Consider the following 24,473-nt stretch of genomic DNA (forward strand, 5'->3'; position numbering starts at 1 on the left):
TTTTCTTTAACCCTTCTGTTGTCTTCGGGTCAATTTTGAGACTTTTTCAAACTTCATTATATCATAAATATGAATGTCTTTCACCTAATTTCCCCCAAATTACATGGATGGTTCCCTTATGGTCTTTGGAAACTGTCACACTGTCATTAAACATTTTTTTTATATTATAATATTTGTAATATTCTGACTAAACGTTGACATTCACCGGTCTGATAATCCATCTACATTATTCCTCCAATTTTGAGTATAGTCTAAATAATTCATAATTTCTGCATTTTTTGCTAAAAAATGAGGTTTAATTTCATATAAATGAGGTTTATTGACCATGAATTCCAAAAAAAAGTGTAAAACTTGTGGTAATGAGTTGGAATGAAGTTGGCCAAAAAGGTGTAATACAGAATTGGGTGATAATTTATAATGTATGCTTTAAAAACAGTCAAACCAGACCAAAAGTTGCATGGTCGACGGGAAGACAACAGGAGGGTTAAGAAAACAATAACATGTGGAGACACATAGATCTTTTATTTATCAGCTCAGATGATGCAAAATTAGAGTGTTTACAGTTTATGGCCCAATTAAGATCAAATTGAACCACATAAATGCAATTAAATGAAGATTTCAGCTCCACCTGGAGCTTGTTGTACATCTTCCCATGTAGGAGAGTACACTGGAGCGTGCAAAGACAGGTAAATGCAGAATTTCTTGAATTGCAGGAGGATGTATAGAGTAGACTTGATATTGCAGGTCAGTAGATGCAAATATGTTAGTGATTACTTGGAGGTGAGGAAACTGGCCATGAAGCGAAATAAAACACCACCTCTCTGCAACAGCTACCTTACACACATGCTGCAACTCTTAATTTGGCAATTTCCTGTTAATGTAAAAAAAAACACAACATTACGTCCATAAAAATATGCTCCTAATGATTATAATAATCCTACTAATTTAATGTAAGAAAAAATCAAAGTGTTCATTCTTATACACAGCATATTAGTTCATAAATAGAAAACAGTCAATTCCAGTTAATGCTGTTAAGGTCAATAACAGGTGGAATGATCTGGGGTGAAATCATAGCCCTATATGTCTGGTAAAGTCAGAAGTGCTTCACTCACTGATTATTGATGCCTTTTATGTGTACACACATCAATACTGGACTGAAGTTTTACTGGAATGGATTAGTGGTGCGAGTTGTTGAACAGAGATCAGACTCCTCGTGATCGTTCACAGGCTATCGATCCCTCTACCTTTTAATACTTTTCTGTCTGATAAAAGGTCATTCTTCTCTTTTTTTTTGTCTGGTTTGGTGTTCAATATTTGCACTGGGACACATCAACAGCAAATTTGACACCACTAAAATATCTAAACGTGTCAACCCTGGAAAAACATGCTGTTTGCATCACTTTTTTTTTTAATTGATCACAGCTATGATTTGGCAGACGATTTTCTACAGAAGACAATCTGACAGGGAACATGAGTTCAGATAGAGAGAGAAAGGGGAGTCACGCAACAAAGGCCCACAGCCAAATTCAAATCGAGGATGTTGCAATTATGTGGTGTGCATCTTAGACTGCGGGGCAAAGAGTCTCAGTGTCACTCTCTCTCTCTCTCTCTCGCTCTCTCTCTGTGCTATTTATCGCCCTGTTTCTTCCCACGGTTTAACTTTTTAAATGGGCACTGTCTGTCCCTGGTGGCCCTGTGTGAGAATGTAAACAAACATCGGAGCTGATGAGGATCTGACCCCTGGCCTGCACTGGACCAGTTTTCCAAAACACAGCAGCAGCTAGACCACCAGACCATGTCAGATTAGCCTCTTGGAAGACCAGAGTGGGGAAGAAGACATGGAGAGGTGGCTGCAGAGGGTCAGTGATATAGTCTTTACAATATTTAATTAGAGAATTGTAAATGTGAGTGTTAATATTGGAAAGTGATAGAACATTTAACTCTGTTGTTTGTGTAGTTTGAGCTCCAAAAGGATGTCAAGATGTTTCAAAATAAGGCTACTCTAGCTTCATATTGACCATACAGACACGAGAGTGGAGTTGATCTTCTCATCTAACTCTCAACAAGAAAGCAAATGAGCATATTTCCCAAAATGTCAAACTAGTATAAAGGATTTCATCTACCGTCTCTACATTTAAGAGTAGGCTAAAGACTTTCCTCTTTGATAACGCTTATACTTAAGCTGCTATAGGCATAGACTGCCGGGGGACTTCCTATGACACACTGTCATAAGGAACTTCCTATGACACACTGAGCTCCCCTCTCCTTATGTATATACTCATGTCCCATGTCCATGTTGTTACTAACTTCATTCCTTCCCGGGAGTCCTTGTGCCTCCTTGTCTCGCAGCTAACCGTGGAGCGGGGTCACACTTGGAGCGAGGTCATACATGGAGCGGGGTCACACCTGGAGCGAGGTTATACCTGGAGCATGGGCACACTTGGAGCAGGGTTTCACCTGGATCTTGGTGGTCTCCGGTATTGTGGCTGCATCTGCTGCCGCGTCGGTGCCTGCTTGACACCAACTGCTACCATCCCTAATTAACTACGTCTGTACGAGGGACTACCAATGCTAACGAGGGATTTCCAACACCTAGTGACAATGTGGCAGCCTGGAGAATAACACTTCTCAATCACTGCCAAAGACATCAAGAGCCCCCAGCAAGCATGCTGATGCTGCAGGAACCAACGCACGGGCATCGATCGCAGGGACGTCCCACACCAATACACATGGACATACTGAGGACAGATGCTGGACAGTGCTGGCTTTCCGATAGTTGTATTATCACTCTTTCCATCCACCACTATTGGTTTTGTGTTATCAGCCCTACTTGTATTAGTTATTACAGCTGCTAGACTGCTATTGTGGCTGCTTCTATATCTCTCTCTCTCTATCTCTCTCTCTCTCTCTCTCACTCTATCTATCTATCCCCCCAGCCGGTCTCGGCAGATGGCCGCCCGCCCTGCGCCCGGTTCTGCTCCAGGTTTCTTCCCAGTAATCGGGGAGTTTTTCCTGGCCACAGTGCGCTTGGTGGATCCTGTTGGGTCTCTAAACTATGGTGTACGGTCATAGACCTGCTCTATATATAAAGCGTCTTGAGATAACTTCTGTTGTGATTTGACGCTATACAAAAATAAATTGATTTGATTTGATTTGATTTCATCTATGAAATACAACTTTAAGTAAGCACACCGTACAGTGCAATCTAATTATAGATCAAAGAAGAAATGGTATGTAGGTTTTTTTTATGCATATTTTGGTGAAACAAGTATTTAGGGATGAACAGCAGAAGGTGGATTGTGCTGCAGAAGTGGAAGTTTTAATACTTTAAAACGTGTCACCGTTGCAACCAGTACACTTAAATCTGACACAGCTGGTGGTGTTCCTCGTGACGCATGAAACTACAAACTCTTTGCGGTCATCTTGAAATCCTACGACCCTGCTGGGGGGGGGGTCACACTCCAAAGATCACCTTAAGTCAGACACAGATGCCATTCTTGCTCTCTGTCCAAAAAGCTGTCTGAACGAGAGCGTCAGCAGAAAGCTTAGATTGTAAACGTTAATGTGATATACGTGCTTTCGTGTGTGTATGTGTGTGTGTGTGTGTGTGTGTGTGTGTGTGTGAGGAGTGTGCATTAAAATTCCCTCTTCCTGCCGCCCTCCTCCCCTCCCTCCTGTGTGCTGGTCTGGCGTCTCCCTCCAGTCTGTGGTATGGAGGGCAGAGAGAGGGCCTCTCTTGTGTCGCCGACTGGAATTACACTTATGGTCATTTAACATGACTTAACGCAGGAGGCAGAAATGGAGGTTTTCCATTTCAGGCAGTCCTGTCTCGTTGTTCAGCCTCTTTCTTGACACTTACTTTACATTTGTTTGAGCATGAATTACTGGGCGGAGTATGGCAAGAGATTTTACCAATAAACAGCACCTTGAACTAACTGCTCCGCATCTGGTATTCTGATTATCAAGGACTTGGCTGAAAGGATGTTGTGTTACGTACACTGATTTTTCCTCTGGCCTCTTGGTTGGAAGAGAGCGGTCTCTCTCTCTCTCTGTGTTTCAGGTCTGCCACGCCCCTCTCTCAGTGCCTGATCACCCAGACCTGAATCTCATTCAACAATCAGTGGAGTTGTTTATCTACTCCCAGAAACAGTGATCCTGCCCTTTTGGCCTCTGAGCTGTCTGTTGCTGCTGTTGATTAACTGGTGTAACAAATGCTACGTTCCAAATCGCATACTTTTTCTTTTTACGTTTAGTACATACTGCCCTTACTAAGTGCGTACTGTTGCATGCAGTATGCATACAATTGGGTCATACTACTTCGTTATAACATGGCGCCTTGATCTTTGACCCTCTTGCTCATATATCCACTGTGCAGAGGATTGTGGGTCAGAATAGCCAGAAAAGCATGCTGGCTTGCATACTGCAAAATGCGACCGAATGTAGTGGGACATCCTGGTATTTTTAGCATACTGCATTTGACATACTATGTATTGGGACGTACTAAATCTTTTTCTGGCATACTAAATAGTATGGTAGTACGGGTATTGGAACACACAGACTGGAGTTGACATGGCTCTGTTAATTCTTGATCCTTTGTCTTTGTTGGTCTGTGTCACTTTATTAAAGAAGCCTTGTAGGGGTTCTTTATGCTATTTATTTTGTTTCTGCTTTTTTCCTAATTTGTGGCTACAAGTTAGAGAGATAAGTATTGTCTTTTTGTTTGATTCAGTAGAATAATGGCTTTTTTTATTTACTAGTTTTGGTCCTTTTGTTTGTTTATTTGTCCTTGGAGACCCTGATGCCTTCGTTTCTGTAATATTAGTTGATTTCTCTAACCATTTTCATATAAATGTCACACACTGTTACACTTAAAGTGCTTCAGAAACCTTTTCTTGCTGTGTAGGTTAAATTTTTTTTGTGTTCCACTAGACATTAAGTTAAGGTCGTAACGGATGTTAAGCAACAACTTGCTGCAAGTAGAAATGAGAGAATACAAGCTAATAGGCACTGATTAAAACGATTAAAAAGGAGTGATAACAAATATATCTTGTTCAAGCTGATGCGCGCCCAACTGTGCTTGTGACCGTGACAAAAATGGTGACAAATACTACGTTTTCTTTTAATCTGTTTCAACGGAGACTAAACTACTTTTGCACACATCATTTACATCATCTTGACCGGCTAATGTGCACGTAAAATTAGGAATGTTCTCTCGGATATGTCTGAGGAAGCAACGACTCAACTGGAGCAGATCCTCTACTTTGATAACAGACCTTTTTCACAGAGGACATGTCACAGTATTCCTACTGTGCACAGGCGTAAGTAATAGAAATTAATGATGGCTGAATACCATTTAGCTGAATCACTGTCTTGGCTTACTAAGACACTTGAATATAACGATGTCATCATTAATTTTATTAGTAACACCTGCTTTTTCTACTATGACAAGTTAAAATGTCTGCGGTGAAAAAGACCTATTTGGATATTTGTTAGGAGCAGATGATATCCTCACAGGATCCTTTGTACTTTCATGATTCTGCAGGTGGCAATGAATATATGTTAAATATGTAGCCACTAACTGGTTGAGCCAACAGGAGGATAAAGTGATATTTCACCTCAAATCTAACTGGCATGAATTCAAGTTGACCACAGCCACTGCTCCTTGTAAAGGAGGAAACTACCTCACTAGGAAGTGAGTCTTTGATATGAAAAGTGGAGGCTGCAGCTGGTACATTTCCTATTCTCTGATCTCATGACAATAGCCACCAAGATAGAACATCATCTACATCCTGATAATCAGACTGAGTTGTCATTTCATTGTCACTTTTTTCTATTTGAGTCGCTGAAGCAATCTGAGATGTGGACAGTGATTCAGAGGAACCAGCACTTTATCTGTAGAGTCATTCTTGACTATGTTGCCGTTGTAGAAGCTGGAGAAAAGTAGTTGAAAATCAGTGGTGGAAAGTAACTAAGTACATTTATTTGCATACTGTGGTTAATTTCAATTTTGAGGTACTTGAGTATTCCAATCTTCTGCTACTTCATACTTCTACTCCAATACATGTTAGAGGAAAATATTACTACTTTTTTGACACTTTTTTTTTTATTTTGAATGTACGTCTTTTACTTGTGGAGTATTTTTACACTCACGTTTACTTGGGCAAATCTGAATAGACTTAAACCTTTTGAATTGAGCACATACATGCAAATTTCCTTGTGTCTTTGTTGTGTGCATAGAGTCATGACAGGGCAGAATCTGTATGGCATAGAAAACATTACACTTTGTTTTGGCATTGCAGGTGATTAATCAAATTAGAAATGTTAAGACAACTTTCCTTTTTTTAACCTGTTTGTTTATTTATTTATTTTAACTTTTTTTTTTTTTTTAAAAGCTAGGATTTCATATTTTATTTAAAGGGGGACTTCACCCATTTCATAATTAAACTTAGACACTCCAAAAATATTAGTAAACATGAACAACTCTCTCCCAAATCCAAAAACTAGAGTGCTAAAACTCAAATTTGTGATGTGACAGGGTATATAGTCTGGAGCTGCTCCATACACCGATGAACAGGGTGAGATTTTTTAGTATGTCTGAAACCTTAGTATGAAACCAATAGTACGTGAATTGCATACTATTTCTGGTGAAATATTACAGTATGCAAACACTGGACACTACGGTGACATAAATATCCCATAATGCAATGCGGTAGCCTAGTAACGACAACTTTCATAACAGACAATGGTGCACAGCTCTGTAACATCAATAACACTTCAATTTGAGTGGAAGTATAAGTTTCCACTCTGCTGGGCGTAATATAGTTTTTAAATCATTTCAGACTTTATGATTCTTACATGAGGTTGTCAGGGGTTACCATGGTTACACATCTCCAACAGGCAAGGAGGCTCTCAGAGAAGTGAGTAAGAGTAAATTACTGCAGTGCGTCCGAAAAGATACATACTATTCACACAAGTATGTTGAACGATAGTACACATATTGAGTATGAGACCATGGAAATAAGATATTGGAAATCTAAATACAGGTGGAGTTCCCCTTCAACAGATCATTTTAAACATACCTCACATATGAGATATGCATTATGTGCTTGCGTGTGTGTGCACACACTAGACACACGCATACACACGGTGACAATAATGCATTGTGGCATTCGGGAATGTCATGGACAGCAGGCCAGTTGGTGTGCTTCATCTGCAACACAGACTCTATTTCTGAAATGACAAACAACAACCTGTTGTTATCTGCCCTCTGCAAACTGCACGGTGTCACGTCTGACAGAACGGGAACAGAAGCAGGCTCAGTTTTGTGCTGGGTGGCATGCTGTTGTTGGTGCGAGGCGTTCAAGCACACAATGTTCTTAATTGGTTGAAGGCTATTTGCTCTGCTGCTGAAGAAACACAGTCATCATCTTAGCAGGGTAGAATCGGTTCATATTTAATTCTTCATCTCTATTGCAGTTTTTACTTCTCTGCTCTTCAGCATTCGGCTTTATCGTCTGTAAGTTTCCAGCTCAATACATCAACAGCATTATGCTGGGATGTTGCTAATCTGTTTCTAAATGGCATACTGTAAACACTCTTGATTAGATCCTTTACTTTATCTTAATTTGTCTGATGACTTATTGAGTATGTTGGTGGCATGCTACGGAAAAGAAAAGAGGAACGCTGACGCACTGATTGTTCTGCCACATGTGTGTTATGTAAATTAACAGTTTAGTTAAACTAGGCCACAAATAGTTGCAATCAGTCTTGTAACCCAAGATGAAGCAACAGAAGAACTGATAATGATGGAATCAATCATTTCTTAGACTGAATTCACACATTGTGCTCGGCTGTTAGTACATGTGTAATGTGGTTTTCATTTCCTTTATTGAGTCGATAGGGAGATAGATGGATGTTTGGCCGTGCTAGTGGCAGTGTCTGTCTGATGGTCAGTTTGTCGGTCGGTCCACCACTTTGGTCCAGACTGAAATATCTCAAAACTATTTGATGGATTGACATCACATTTTGTACAGATATTCATGGTTCAGACTCAGAGCGGATGAATCCTACTGACTTAGGTTATCCCCTGACGTTTCCTCTACCGCCATCAGCAGGTTGACATTGTTGTTTTTTAGTCAAATGTCTTGACAACTATCAGATGGATTGCCATAAAACTTGGCACAGACCAGAGGGCTACCTCCGAGTCTGAGAAGTGAAGCCAATGTGGAAGTGCCTTAAACGTGCATTCTCTCTAGTAGCCAGCAGGGCGCGACTCCTGTGGTTGCAAAAAGAAGTCTGATTGTATGGAAGTCTATGAGAAAATGACCTCACTTGATTTATTACCTCAGTAAACATTGTAAACATGAGTTTATGGTCTCAATTGCTAGTTTCAAGTCTTCTTCAATACAGCATGATGTTAATTTAGTAAATTATGGTCCCATTTAGAGTCAAATAGACCATAAAGCAGGGGATGCTTTAGGGCGTGGCTACCTTGTGATTGACAGGTCAATAAAATGGCATTGTCTGGTAGCTGTCCGTTTTTTTGTCTTACAACTTTAACCCTTTCACAGTGTGTTTTCAGTTCATCAAAGTTAATTATAACTTTTTTTCGCCTGAAAATGTCTTATTCAGCGTTCGGTTGCACAAAAATAGAACATGGCGACGGTCATCTCTTTAGGATGAATTGTAATAACTGTAAATACTTGCAAAACGAATCACATTTCCATCAACCTCAGCTGTACTCGTTGTGTTTAGTGCTAATTAGCAAATGTTAGCATGCTAATGCGCTAAACTGAGATGATGAACATAGTAAGCATTAACATCAGGCTTAACATCAGCATGTTAGCATGGTCATTATGAGCTGAGTACAGCCTCACAGAGTCCGTAGACTATTAGTCTGTAGCTATACTTTTACATTTTACTTCTGTTTTTATTTTTGTCACATCATTTGTTGAAAACAGATAAAGAAATAATGATGTGAGAGGCTATTCTGAGTCATAGTGCACAGGCCAGCTAACAACAAGTTACAGAGATTTTCCGGATCTCATTTACTGTATTAAATGCCCACGCAAAACAGCCAGAAGGCGAGCTAAGACAGGCTCTGACTAACAATATCTTCAGGAATTGAATTAAAGTCTTGGCTTTACTGTAAATGAGAGGAGGAGATAGTGAAAGTGAAAACAACACCTGGTCTGATCTGGTCTCTGCCAAAAAGATAGTAATAGATTCAGTTGAAGAGGTGGGAAAAAGTTTCACAAGCTCTTCATCACTAGTTTCACAATTTCTCTCCCCATTTATTTTCAAACCCCGCCCCTCCATTCCCAACTAAGTCTTTCCACCACCAACTCCAGCTCATATCTAGCTACTGTCAGACTCAAGTTTTCCACTGGGATGCGGATGGTACAGTCCGTTCACTGTTGCCAACAGCAGACAGCACATCAGTTTCCTCCAGTTTCTGCATCCCACAGTTTGGAAAAAGCATCAGGCTGGCAGCCGGCCTGGGCAGAGAGAGAGGTCAAAGGTCAAGTGTCAAATAGGGACTGATGTGGACAGCCACATGCCTCAGCTCTGACCTTTAACCTGGACGTGTTTGAGGACAGTGCTGTACTGTTCTGCTACGGAGAGCTGCAGCCTTTTCGCCACACAAACACACACCCGCTCAACCTCATTATGACACTTCAATGGAAACAGTGGCAAATAAAAACAACCACATTAAAGACAATAGAGCAGAGCTCATAAGGCTGCAGGGATTAACACAGCAGCTGTGATTAAACATGCATAAAAAAATAACACATACACACATGAAATCGCACTTCCTCCTTGGCATATCGGCCGACGCCCCGTCCCACTCCCATGAGCCTCTCTCTGGTCTAAATGGGATCCTGATGTTCGGTTTTAACCCCCACTCCCCTCTCCCCATACACATTCCCCTCAGCCAGAACCGAGGCTGTTAAACGCGGTTTCGCACTCCTCCCCTCACCCTCAGCTGCGGAGCGACGTTGACAAGAGGCAGCTGTTGCGGCGGTGAGAGGGTGTGATTGATGCAGTAGGCAGCAGCCAGAACAGATACGTAGATAAATAGGCAGATAACTCACACATATGGTGGTGGGGGGTGGGGGGGCACTTTCAGAACACACATCCAGCAAATAAATATGTGAGCGATTGCCAGTTTATCAGCACATAAGTCTGTGGTTGTGGCTTGCGGGATTGCTTGAAGCTAATTTGTAGCTTAAGTGCCTCAAACATGCAAAGATGATGAGAACATTTGGACACGGGAGCTGCAGCGGAGGAGATGTTGAGAAGCTGCACACTCGCTGAAGAGTCGGGCGGCTTGAAGACAGGAAGAAAGCTTCTTTGGTTTAGAGAAAGGAGCCAGTTTAGACAGCTGGTATCATGCAACACCCTAATAAAACTCTTCCCCTTTTACTAACATTTCCCTGTGGAGACAAAACCCAAACTAACACACAAAGATGCACAGTTCGACGAAGCCTGCTGATAATGAGCACTCACGAATACGCAGGCGAGAGGGCTCACCTTGTAAAAATGCTTGCGCAGTCGAGGGTTTTATTAACTGTGGCTTCGTAATAAGCTCACCTCCGTCTGCCAGATTCAAGCCTGGATAGCTAGACCGTGTGTGAAAGTGTGGGTGATTGTGTGACCTCTTTGTGTCCTTGGCGCTATATGTGATGCTGTATTTCTGGCATCTGTTGCTTTCAGCAGAAGCTTAGATCCAGGTGCCTTGTTCTGCAGGCGAGCTCTCATGTACAGCATATACAGTATTGGTGTTTGAGGTGCTGAGTGACACTCCCTGTTCCATTTTGTCAGGATGTGTCAGCACCCTCATCGCCTTTTCTTTTTTACCCCTACAGCCCTCTCTCCTCCATCTCTTTTTCAGCTCTGTGTCGCAGCAGCAGCCCTCACCAGGTCCGAATGGCTCAGTCTTTGTTTCAGTTTTAGACAAGGTGTTTTTTCTTTTCTCTGGAATAAAGCTGATACTCCGCTCCTCAGATTTCCCTCACAAAAGGCTTGTTAACTGTCATTATGAAACAAAGCTCGCCACTAGCTGCTGATTATTGGTTTCACTTAGCAGCACTAGTAATTATTTTCACGGATAACAACAGAATTAAAGTTGCATTTTCTCTCTTAATGTGACAAAATTAGCTAAAATTAGGTGAGGTGCTAAGCCGATTTCTCCTGCAACTTGATTGGATGCTGTCAGATTGGTTCAACCAAAGTGGATCTGGGGAATTAAGTATAAGATAATAAAATGCAAGTCCTAATAATATTCACCAAAAAAATAATAAAAAAAACACCACTTTTCTGGGATTCAGCAATAAACAACAAAATATATAAATTCAGTTTGTTCATTTCAGTTTTTCCCCCTACGAGTAGATCCTCTTCCCCAAAAGAAATCCCATAAAGGATCTCTCAAAAAGTAAATAAACCCAACATCTCCGATGCTGTTGGAGTTACTTCCGGTACCGGGCAGTTGATCGTCTTCGTGCACACACTTTTTAAATAACACATTTTTTAATCTTTGGCTGAAAGGTATCAAGTCACGAGTCACTGCTGTTAAAGTCTGAGTCAAGTTGCAAGTCTTTCTTTATTTTTTCAAGTTGAGTCTACAGTAAAGTCATTAAATTTGTGACTCGAGCCGGACTCGAGTCCCATGTGACTCGCGTCCACACTTTTTGGCTTTTTAGTGATATTTCTTAATACTCAGAGTGGAAAGAACGCGGTTTATAGTCTGTGATTATTGAAATGTATAACCCGTAAAAGCTATCATTTAGTTTGATGTTCGGTTGCAGCTTCTCCGAGCTAAAGTGAACAGATGTGGCAAAACTAAGTTTAGGTTAGATGTTAAACAGCATTTCATTTCAGGCTTTTCCATAAACAACCTTCTTACTCTGGATTACCCACAGACCTCCCTGTCAAATATTTTAATAAGGAACTTGGGTAGAAAGTAGTTCCAATAAACTGTCCAGAGCGAGGTTTGTGGATCATCCAGAGCAATGGGGACATTATTTCTGGACTCATATATCACTATTTATTTTTTTTCTTTATTTCTTTTTTCAATGCTGTAAGCACCACAACAATATTAAATTGCATTGGGGTGGAGGCATAAATCACAAAGACTGTGCATCTAAAAGCTGTGCAATTAAATCCAAATCCATCTCCGGGGCTAAATACCACTAATGGTAAATGAGAAAATGTGTTTAAGGTAATATGGGTAAACAAGCTTTAAGGTTTCCCTTTACTGCTGTTCTTCCTGCGTTCAATACATGCGGTAATGTATCTGGGAAGTGTTCCCGGGCATGGCAAACTAAATTAGATGCAGGGTAAAATTGTATTGTGCTCTCTGCTGCCATCAGGGACTCGTTGTGTAAGAGGTTTAAAATGTTTAGGGCAACTTCTTTCTCGTCCCTCTATCCGGTCCTCTCTCTGTAACGCTGGACTGGCTCCTCCCCTGATTGAGTGTTTATTTTTACCCTGTGGGCAGAACAAGGTACCGTCCATCATGCACACACACACACACACACACCATCCAAGAGATATATAGACACACACACACAAATGGGCCCTTCTTGTCATGTGATGCAGGCCTTGTGACAGTAATGTTGTTATAGGAGACACACTCCATCAGGATTTGGAGAGCGATCTTGGGTGTGAGTGTGTGTGTGTGTGTAAAGAGCCAGGGTGCTTTAAATCAAATCCACCGCACATCGTCCATCAGCAGGTCTTACTCTCACTCATCGGCACGGTAACTTCACACCGCCAGCAACGACGCCACCACAGACCATATCCCGTTTTAGCTAGTTTTTCCCCCTCCTCTTGGGGTCATCTGCTAAAACTGTGGTTTCAAGTCCACGATCAAGCGGCGCCGGCGTCACCACCACTTCTCATAACATTGATGCAGGACACAGGAGTCCCATCAACCCCCTTTTTTGACCATGTGGATCTAATAGCATGAGGTCGTGCATGTGTGATGGGAGCAGATTTTCACTTTCTCTTAACACAGCACACTAAATAAGCTGTGTGGTTAAACTATACCTGCTGCCTGTTATGAACACTGTATTTCCGTTTAATAATTCATAAGTTATTGATCATAAGAGGCCCAAGGCATAAATCTCACACACTTAGACTGTAAGATTTTTAAGCTCATGGACCACTAAAAGCTACACATTAGAGCTCAGGCCCCCAAATGAGTAACTGCTTTGTTGTTGATTTGGTGTAAAACACTGATATAGTGACAGTCCGTGATTAAATTAGACATTTTCACGTGTTATCTCACAGGCTTAATTTTGTAGTGAAATTAAAAGGCTTCTTTAAAAAGACCCTGTAATGGTTCCTGGACCCCAATGTGTTAACCAGTTGTACTGTTTGTCCTACGCAGCTGTAATTATTTTGTACATATTGTACATTGTCACAGTCCGGGGATGTCCAATGACTACACATTTAAAGGTACATCTTTCATAAACTGTACATCAAGCCACACTCAAGAGGGGCGCATAAATCAATATTCACTATTTAGTGGCAGTCAAGTCCATTTGCTTTCTGATATAATCAATAAAAAGGACCCCCGAATCTTAACAAATTTACAGCGAGTAAGATGAGGAGTACTCTCCTCCAAATAAAGACAGGGAACCATATCATTGAGCATTTAGCTTTACATGACATTAAAGATTGCTGTGTCTCGTCAGGCAGTTTTAGATTAGATATTATTCAAATTATGAATGAATAAATACAATATTTCCTCTCTTAGGACAAGCCCGGAAAAGATGAGTCAAGGTCCTCTCAGCTGATTCACTTTAGTCACAAATAACTGAAACCGATGTGTAGATCCCATCAAGTCTGTTTTTTTGAAAAATGTACACGATGTGTGACCTTAAATAGCCAGAAAGGAGATTTGACTGAAATATCCCATTCACTTAACCAGTGGACCAGCACAAAAAAAATACATTTACAGCTACATCTAAGTGTTGTCTTTACTGATTCTTTGATATTCCATGATTTAAATGATACATTAGACTTTTTTAAATTCAATTTTAAAGTTCTTGTGAGGCTGCTTTACTCTGATGCATTTGAGATGTTTGGGGTTTTTGGACAGTTTTTCACATTTTATAGACCAAATTATCAATTACTTAAAGGTCCCATATCATGCTCATTTTCAGGTTCATACTTGTATTTTGAGTTTCTACTAGAACATGTTTACATGCTGTAATGTTCAAAAAAGCTTTATTTTCCTCATAATGTCGGCCTGAATATGCCTGTATTTACCCTCTGTCTGAAATGCTCCGTTTTAGCGCATTTTGGCGGAATTGCAACAGAATTGTGTTGCTAGGCAACAGCTTGGGTCCATGTGTACATCCTGTCAGCTGATGACATTCACATACACTGCAACCAGGAAATAAACTGGGACACGTTTAGAATGTTTACGTTTTAAAATTGTGTTTAGGGTCTAAATATTGTATATTCGTGACATTACGAATGGGCAGAAATCCTGACAGCTTGTTTCAAATGCAGAGTTTCTGAATACGGTCTGTGTGTATTTTTTTTTTCGAATATTTTATTTTCAAATTTTTTTTAGTTAACCAAATACAAAACATACAAAACACAAACTCACACAAACATGGCTCCAAATTCCCTCCCTGTCCAACCCACATACAAACTGAAAAAGAACCATACTCAAAAGGAGTAGGCTAGTTAACGATCAATTGAATTAGAAAGGATATAGAAAAAACAAATTAAATACAAAAATAAAGAAATTATAAATAAATAAGGTCTGTGTGTATTTCACTGTGGATTGAGTGTTTCGATACTATATAAGACTTAAGCCTGCTTTATAATAAAAAAAACATGAAAATCTCACTTTTTTTATAATAAAAAATCATCAGCAGATTGATCAATAATGAAAATTATTGTTGGTTGTGGCTTTAATTTATAGCAATAGCTTATCATATTTTATGACCTTATATGTTTTGTGACATGGGCTACCTATAAGTATACAGTATATAAATGTACTATTTGGACACATGGAGATACAATGTAAAGTATCCCACTTTATATTCATTTTACATTATATGCAACAATAGATCCTACAGTAGGCTACACATACTACACTTTCCCCCTCTAGTACTAATAAGATACTGAATATATAACCTACTATACTACCAGAGAAATGGTCTGTGGAGCTAGACTCTGAGCAGCCTGTCACTCTCGTCGCCCCGCCTGCCTGTTAACGGGAACTCCCCCTAAGTTCCCCGGTTCTCCTCTGGTTCTCCTCTCTCTGCTCATTCTCTCCATGAGCTGTCACACACACACACACACACATACACATATTCAATCCCACGGAGAGCTGCTGCATGTCGGAGCGACCGTGTGTCTCTGCTGCTCCACCGGTTACCGAGAAGAGCAGAGAGAAGCGGCTGTTTAAGGTTTCGCAGTCTGCGGCGGAGGGAGAGGAGAGGAGAGCCTCGTCGTGACAGAGTTTGGAGACGGCTGGAGGAGCAGTGGAGGAAAAGAGGAGGAAGGGAGGAGGAGAAAAGGTAAGAGATGTGGTGTTTTCTCCTCTTCTCTGTTTACAAACTTTACCGTGTGTTTATACCATCTCCTCCTCCAGCTGTCTCTCTCGTGTATCAGTCAGCTGCAGGCTGTTTGATCACCAACCAGGGCGTGTTTATTATTAAAGTAGTCCCTCTTTTACGCGCGCCTATGCATGCGTGTGTGTGTGTGCATTTCACATTTTCAAGGGGGGATCCTCTGGTTGTGTCACAGGAAGTTTGAAGATTGGAGGCTCAGATTGTTGTGGATCATTGAAGAGAGGGCAACCTGCAAAAACAACTAGCACTATATTTCATGTTTCATGTGAGTGGAGTCTCATTTTTCCTGAGAAAAAAGGCTGGCATTGAAGTATGCACAGGTAACTTCATTTTTTGGTTTTGCTGCATTTTGTCAACTTAACTCCTTGATTTATGTGCTTTTAAAAAACATTGTTTAGTCATGTGTTGTTGTATAGATTCAAGATACAGGCTCTATAGTATGTTGTCCATTTTGAATGGATTTGTACTTTTACAGGAGCTTTTGGTGTAATTGGATAACCAGTATCCTATGTATCTGTCTAATAAGAGCTTGATATTTGACTTTAAAGCACATGTGTTGTTGTCTAGATTCAAGCTATAGACTCTAGTATGTTGCATAAGTCCAAGAAGTGAGTTGTGTTTGGACAGAAAGCAACAAAACCAGATTTTTCTCACTCTTTTTGAACAAATGTTTACTTTTAGGGGACCTTTTGGTGTAATTGGACAATCAGTATCCTATGACTACAGACTCTAGTATGTTGCAGAAGTCCAAGAAGTGAGTTGTATTTGAACAGAAAGCACCAAAACCAGATTTTTTCATACTCATTTTGAATAGATTTTTACTTTTAGGGGAGCTTTTGGTGTAATTGTATCCTATTAATCTTGTCTTAAGAGCTTGATAGTTGACTTTAAAGCACATGTATTTTTGTCTAGATTTCAAGATACTGGCTCTATAGTATGTTGCATAAGTCAAAAAAGTGAGTTGTGTTTGGACAGAAAGCACAACTCAAGTGTTGTTGTCTAGATTCAAGATACATGATAGTATGACAATATAGTATGTTGTGTTTGGACAGAAAGCACCAAAACCTGATTTTTCCCACTCGTTTTGAATGGATTTTTACTTTTAGGGGAGCTTTTGGTGTAAGTGCATTACCATATCCTATTCATTTTGTCTTAAGAGCTTGATATTTTACTTTGAAGCACATGTGTTGTTGTCTAGATTCAAGATATGGACTCTAGTATGTTGCAGAAGTGAGTTGTTTGGACATAAAGCATCAAAACCAGATTTTTCCCACTCTTTTTGAATGTAATTTTAGGAAAGTATTTGGTTTAATTGGATAACCAGTATCCTATTAATCTTGTCTTAAGAGCTTGATATTTGACTTTAAAGCACATGTGTTGTTGTCTAGATTTCAAGATACAGACTGTAGTATGTTGCAGAAGTCCAAAAAGTGAGTTGTGTTTGAACAGAAAGCACTAAAACCAGATGTTTTCACACTCATTTTGATTAGATTTAAAATTTTAGGGGAGCTTTTGGTCTAATTGTCAAACCAGTATCCTATTAATCTTGTCTTTAGAGCTTGATATTTGACTTTAAAGCACCGTTTAGTCATTGTACGTGCTGAATAAGATTTCTATAGCACCTTTTTAAAAAGAAAAGGCAACTCAAAGTGCTTTACACAAGGCAAAGAAATGCATTTAATGCCATTTAAGAACATAAAATCAACTTAGGTGTGGCTAGCCTGCATACACACATGCAGTTTATCACTGTTGTGTGTCTCCGCTGCATGCAAGTTGTGTGTATGTCCTTTGACACGCCCATCATTTGTTTGTTTCTATGTGCATGTGCCTATATATATATATCTATATGTGTGTGTGTGTGTGTGTGTGTGTTCGGGTGGTGATATCCTGTCAGATCCTGGGAGGTGGGGGTCAGTCACAGGGTCTCCCCTCTGGAATTCTCCGAGAATAGATGCGACATGCACACACACATTTTGAGCCCATCTTCAGTCAGCTTAATGACTTTTCTTTTTCAATGATTGATGAAACCATAATAACCTCCCTGCTTTGATTTCATGATGTGTGAGGCTGCTGTAGCTTATTAGCCTGAAATCCACTTTATTTCAACGCTCCACGAATAGAAGGACTATAGCAACTGTGACGTTGTCTTCTCAAGTTAGACCGCGTTCTTCTCCTTGATGCTGATGCCAACTATAAGTCTCATTTACATGCATCCGTTACATCATTACATTTCAGCTCCGTCAAGTCCAGTTAAGACGGTGTGTGTGAATATGTGTTTAGTATATAATATGTAGTCCTCTCCTCTCTGGTTTTGTTCTAAACTACAGGTGTTATTTTTTCTATAGATGAGCACAGTGGGCGTCAAACTGTCTCATAGCATCACTACAGATGCTGGTCGGGATGTCTTGCTGAAGGGCACTTTGACACAACAGCCAGCTTGACAGATAGTCTTTCTGCTGTATGGCTATTCTTTTTCTGCTCTTCTAGACTGTGAAGAATGGCTGGCATGAGTCAGAGAAGGACATGTTAGAAGAACAAACCAGTGCTCTCTTGTTGCTGGCCTGTTCACATGATGGATGCTAGTTGAAAGTGTGTGTGTGTGTGAGAGAGAGAAGGAGTGAGAGGATCTTGTCTGCTGTAACTCGAGCCTGGCTGGACACACTGACTCTTGGAAGGCCACAAAGACCGCTCTGCATGAACTGTGGGGAATGTGGAAGTTAGTGTGTGTGTATGTGTGTGTGAGAGAGCATAAACATCCCATCACCAACTCCTTAACACACACACACACTCATCCACAGACACCATCACAGCCATTATAATCAGAAACACAATCAGTGACAGACCTTGAACTGAAATACTATACTATGACATTTTTGTGACATTTTTATGGCAAACTTTACTATGACATTTTTGTGACATATAGTATGACATTTTTTTATGGCATACTATACTATAACCTTTTTGACACTTTTTAGGACCTTTTCATGGCATGACTTTGACTTGTTTATGACTTTTTTTATGGCATACTATACTTATAGAGTACGGTCTAGACCTGCTCTATATGAAAAGCGTCTCGAGATAACTTCTGTTATGATTTGACGCTTTATAAAAATGAATTGAATTGAATACTGTCACTTTTTTGTGACTTTTTATGACATATATACTATGATTGTTTTTTTTAATGACAATTTTGTGACAAACTATAGGCAAAAATACTCAAAGGATTTGCTCCCAGTGCCAATTCTGATACCTAAACTATTGATTATTTCCATTATTGATTAATCTGTCGATTTTCTTTCTTGATTAATCGATTAATTGTTTGGAAATGTCAGAAAAAAAACTAAAAATTCTCTGATTATAGCTTCTTAAATGTGAATATTTTCTGTTTTTTGTACTAAACTGAATATCTTTGAGTTGTGGACAAAACAAGACATTTGAAGACATCATTTTGGGCTTTTGGGATTAATCAAGAACATAATCGACAACGAACAGTTGCAGCCCTAGCAATACGTGAGTGGCATTTTTTGCTTACATTTTATAGGCTAACCTATTCATTAATCATAAAAATAATTGCCAGATTAAATTATATTGAAAAGAATCATTAGTTGCAGTCCTAGACAGATCATGTGTTGATGACGGGTCTGTAATAAAACAGTGTGTGCTTTGCACCTTCTTCTCAATCTGAACTTGTGTGTTTTTAAGCAGAAAGACGAAATACATCTTTGAAGTGTGATTATGTATACATGAGAGAAACAAACGTGTGTTTTTCACCTCTCCTCATGGATGGACTGATGCAGAAGAATGCTTTACTGGTGTGAAACATGATGTGAAACTGGCTCGGGGCCAGACGTCTCCTGTGTTTAAACTTATCTCAACCCGCGATGAGTAACTTCACACTCACAGATTGCATCCTCCTTCCTCCAGTTGTGGTAGTTGTGGTTTTCAGACTGAAATCCTTTCATATAAGCGGATGATGAGCACGGAATTTTTCAGTGCCAGAGCCAGAGTTGTCATTCTTGATACGAGATGCTGCCTTTTCCCATCATTATACATCTATCAGGGCCACTGAAATCAATTGATCCATTTAAATGACGGAACATTTTAATAGCTGCAGCCCTCGCCTTCCCCGCTTTAAACCATTTCTCGTCTCAGACTCGATTTCTCCGCTCTTTTGATCTACACATCGCGGAGGAGGTTGTTTTATGTGTTTTTAACTTCTAGATAAATTGACTGATCAGCTTCTCGGTCTGCTGCAGCTCGAATGGATGGTTTGTGGGTGGATTGGTGGGTGGATGGGCGACGGAGTCCGTTTTGAATCTGCATTTATATGAGCCAATGGTCCCTCACAGATGTGCGTCTTTTCACAGGTGCTTGTTGTTCCCAAGCTTTGTGTGCACAACTGTGTGTGTGTGTGTGCATGCATGTGTGATATTAATCTGGGTTTTATCCATTTCTCACATAGGTGTAGAAGGACAGTGAGTGCCTAGCAACGATACTTCCCATTGGAACATACTGGGAGTGTCCTGATGTAATGGAGTAATGACTGTGGTTGTGGGGGTTTAGTGCAGACAGATGAAGGTGGGATCAGTGGGCTGAGTCACAAAACGTAGACTCATAACACCCTGTTTCCTTCCACGCTGTGAATCAGTCATGTCTGTCCAATTACCTGATCTTGGTAAAGGCGACATCATGAAAAACTCACAACCAACCCACAAACTGTGGAATAAGACAACACAGTCAGTTTTTTTTTTGTGGGCTGCCTAGATCAGAAAACATGTGATTCAACAAGTCATTCATATTGTTCCCCGTCCTATGTCACATGCAGGCTCATTAGAATATATCGCCCACAGCTTGAGAACTTTTTAAAACAGCGTTTCAGACAGAGGGTGAATACAGGTATATTCAGACAGACAGTATGGGAAAAATGATGTGTTTTTTGAACATTAAAGCGTGAAAACATGTTCTGGTAGAAATCCAAAATACAAGTTTGAACCGGAAAATGAGCATGATATGTCCCCTTTAATAAGGCAATTAATCAAGTCATTATTTCTTGATCAACTAGTCGATTAATCTGCAACTCATTTGATAATGGATGAATAATATAAGCCATTTTTTCAAGCACATGCCACATCTATGAACTTTGTAGAAATCTGTGAGTGTTGTTGGACATTATAAAAAAAAAATCACAGGATGTACTTTCAATTAAGCATATAGCAGAGTGCAATATGCTGTCAGCCTTTTCTGTCTTTTAGCTCTTTATTGGCATCATGGACAGTTTAGTCTAGTAAAAGACCAAATATTTGGTTTAGAGTTGCAACGATTAATTGATTAGTTGTCAACTATTAAATTAATCAACTATTTTGATAATCGATTAATCATTTTGAGTCATTTTTTTAAAGAAAAAAAACGAAAAATTCTCTGATTCCAGCTTCTTAAATGTGAATATTTTCTGGTTTGTTTACTCCTCTGTGACAGTAAACTGAATATATTTAAATTGTGGACAAAACAAGACATTTGAGGACGTCATCTTGGGCTTTGGGAAACACTGATCAACATTTTACACCATTTTCTGAGATTTTATAAACCAAACAACTATCGATTCATCGAGAAAATAATCGACAGATTACTTGACAATGAAAATAATCATTAGTTGCAGCCCTAATTTGGTTAACCTCTATTTATCTGTCTTTATTGACTATCTATCTATTGACTACTGATCTATCTATAGACATAGTTCCAGTAAACAACCTTCTATCGCCGTTTTCTAATCAGGGTAGGAGGAGAATAGCACGGAAATTACCTGGTTACATAAATTCAACAGATCCAGATGTTACGAATCTGAAGGCAACACCAGCACAGACATGCAAGGTCATAGACAAAAGGAGTGCAGTCAATAACATGGTGTTATGTAACAGCGAAATAACCAGAGGTGGAAACTGTGTTTGAACTAAAAAGGACAGACACACACACACCTCTTTGGTTAAGTCAGGACAACTCCCTGCTACTGTGTTTAACTCAGACAGACGCTGTGTGTGTGAAGGAGAGTTTTTGTCTGCATGTGTGTGTGTGTTTTACGTAAGGGGGTAATAAAAAGATTAACAGAGACAGAGAGATGCACATAAAGAGGAATCCAGAAGAATACAAAATCTTAATTAAGTTTCATTTTTGGATTACTTTCATGTGTAATTAGGCGTTCCATCACACCCACACCCTCGCTGTGTGTCTGGCTGTTCGTCTGGATGTGTGTGTGTGTTGTATGGGTGTGGTGTGTCTGTAATCAAGCCAGCATTAAACTGTATACCAGGCCACCAACTGCTGCAGGACTTCTCACATTTATGCTTTCTAATTGATTCAGAGTGTGATTTATGTGGCTCTCTTGGCACCCACATGTGCTCGCCTGCTTTTAGTTGTGCAACAAACACACACACACACACACACACACACACACACACACACACACACACACACACAGAGCTACTCATCTCTGCAGCACAAGGCACTATTGTATTTAGCGTATTCACGTCACTTTTAGCGACACAGTCATTCACATTTCCCAGCAGCATATGTGTGTGTGTGAGAGTGTGTGTGTGTGTGTGGGTGGTCGTCTCATATTCCATGCAACGCCGCCGGCTGCTAAAAATGAAGACGTGACAGGGAACGTGTGAGTGTGATAGTGAGAAGTGGGGGTGTGTGTGGGTGTGTGTTTGGGGTGGGGGGGCGAGCTGCATCTCAATAAGCCGAGGTTACTCTGCTCGGTTATCTCTTTGCCTTTTGCCATCAGGTGTCGAGTAGTCAAATAGATTCTCTAACTTTCCTGTCAGATTTGTTTTAGATAGACTCATACTGGTAACCTTCATATCACAATTCCAATTTTGCAATAGAGGAATGTATGAAAGTTTTTTAGAAAGAGAGAGTGACGCAGAGAAAATCAACAAAGGGAAGTTCAAAGATAGGGAGAAGGAAAGAGGAGACACTTCAAAGTGAAGTCACGAGCAGCTCACCTGTTGTTTTTGCATGTCGTGGTTTGTGGCAGACCATAAAAGTGGGCTACTGTTACAGGGGGAAGGTTGGATAAGGTTGACGACTTGACAGTTTTGGTGGTAGCCGTAAGCTGCCTTGAAGTAGTTGTGGGTGATGTGGGCAAAACTTCTGTCATTATCTTAGCTTTTTCTTGATATTGATACGTTATAACATTTACTTATATTGAGTACCATGTAAAAAGTGAAAACCATGTGCATCTCATTGAGGCAAGTGTTTTCTTACTAGACCAACATCTAAAGTTTACACAAAGTTAAAGAGGAATTCCATTTTATCACAGCTTCTGGGTCTTATGTGCATAGTTGTGGCCGTAAAACAGAGATTAAAGTTTATAGATTTTTAAAGATTAAAGCACATTTGATACAAGGCACTCTTGAGCACCAGTATGAGACACACCGGGCTTTCCATTAACTACAATGCAAACCCATCCGCGGCAACAGTAAACACTCAGAGAGAAGTGCACCGACTGTAGTTTTAAGAGCGAAAGGACACACTGAGGGCAGGAGGGAGGGGAGGCGCATGGGTCCAACCAACACAAGGCTTTCATCCAGGAGACCGATGTTTGTATCCCGTGTGTTAAGTTTCACTTTCACTTTACAATCAGCTGTTCGTTCGTGTCCCGTGTTCACGACATTCAGTTGAATTTTCACTTCACAAACGTAGTAGTTTTAGTGACGCCAAGAGTAACTATAGTGGTTTTGATGCCAAATATAAAGTGACGCCGAGGGGCGGGACAAAGCAGTGGCATGGGACAAGTTGGGATGAGAATGTGTTGGTATTGAGCGAAGGTAAATTATAACTTTATCATGATGTGTTGAAATGTAATCTTGATTCAGATCATCAGGGATTAATAATGCATTCGCAAATATGCAAACAATAATAAAGGAGTTTATGTTGAAGTACATGGGGTTTATTGTTTTGTTTTTGTTTTTTAGCGTGGTATCAAATTGGGTATTGTGGAATTTCACTAGTATTGGTATCGACTACTACATTTCTGGTATAGTGACATCCCTATTGTCAAGTGTCTAGTGTCCGGCCTCTCATTTGCACTTTGGTCCTCACTGTATTAGACTTATTCGTTTTTATATTTTTCTTTTTTGGGCTATAAATAGCTCTTTTGATATTAAAGGTTGATGACCTTGATGGTCTAATTTTATAGTGAATCACCTCTTTTTAGCCTGCGCCCATTCCAACATGGGCTAAAAAAGAAAACAACAAAAAAACAACTCCCTGGGTAGTTGCATGTGGTTGTCACAATAAATCCCTGCACCAGTGTTAGGAATGGAACCCAGCCCACAATGGGTTGATTCATACATGAGTGTGTGGGAGGTGGACTGTGCCCGTTGGCCTCCTCTAACCACCTTTAACCACGGAGAGGTCCACCCTGGGAACAAGGAGGACGGAAGATTAGTGAGACAGGGATGAGGAGCCGGACACTTTGATTCACACATCTCCCATCATCCTCTGCTGCTCATTGACTGGCTCCATTGTGGTTGCGGCAGAAGCGCACCGATTGGTCGGTCGGCTCTGAATGTCACTGCTTCTCGTCCGTGGACTCTGGAATTTGTGTGTGCGAGTGTTTGTGTGCATTTGTGTGCGATGAGTTAATAGCTATCCATTGAGTGGTTGATTGTGTTCTGTTGTCCACACTGGCTCTCTTTGTCCAGACTCACACACACATAATACACACACATGTGAATGTGAACCAGGCATTCCTCCAGTGGCAGGACACTTGCCAAGAGAGAAAGAGAAAGAAACTAACTAACAGTACCATTCATAGTCATGGCAGTGCGGTTCTTCCTGGCTCCGGTTCCAGACATGAATGAGTCCGAAGCT

General features: G+C 40.3%; 1 protein-coding gene across 4 annotated transcripts in view; it reads left to right on the forward strand.

Annotated features, from left to right (window-relative positions):
- Positions 1–15,250: 15,250 nt before the first annotated feature.
- Positions 15,251–24,473, forward strand: part of ppp2r3a (protein phosphatase 2, regulatory subunit B'', alpha) — a 73,183-nt gene continuing 63,960 nt past the window's right edge. The window contains exons 1-2 of one of the 4 annotated variants that reach the window (XM_074661449.1): positions 15,251–15,545; positions 15,775–15,919. The gene's annotated coding sequence lies outside the window, so the exon portion shown is untranslated. Of the gene's footprint in view, positions 15,546–15,774; positions 15,920–18,977; positions 19,110–24,473 lie in introns of those variants that run through there. The other 3 variants (XM_074661450.1, XM_074661448.1, XM_074661451.1) reach the window with 3 other exon arrangements.

The sequence above is a fragment of the Sebastes fasciatus genome, chromosome 15 (assembly GCF_043250625.1).
Source record: "Sebastes fasciatus isolate fSebFas1 chromosome 15, fSebFas1.pri, whole genome shotgun sequence".
In the NCBI taxonomy this organism is placed as follows: domain Eukaryota; kingdom Metazoa; phylum Chordata; class Actinopteri; order Perciformes; family Sebastidae; genus Sebastes; species Sebastes fasciatus.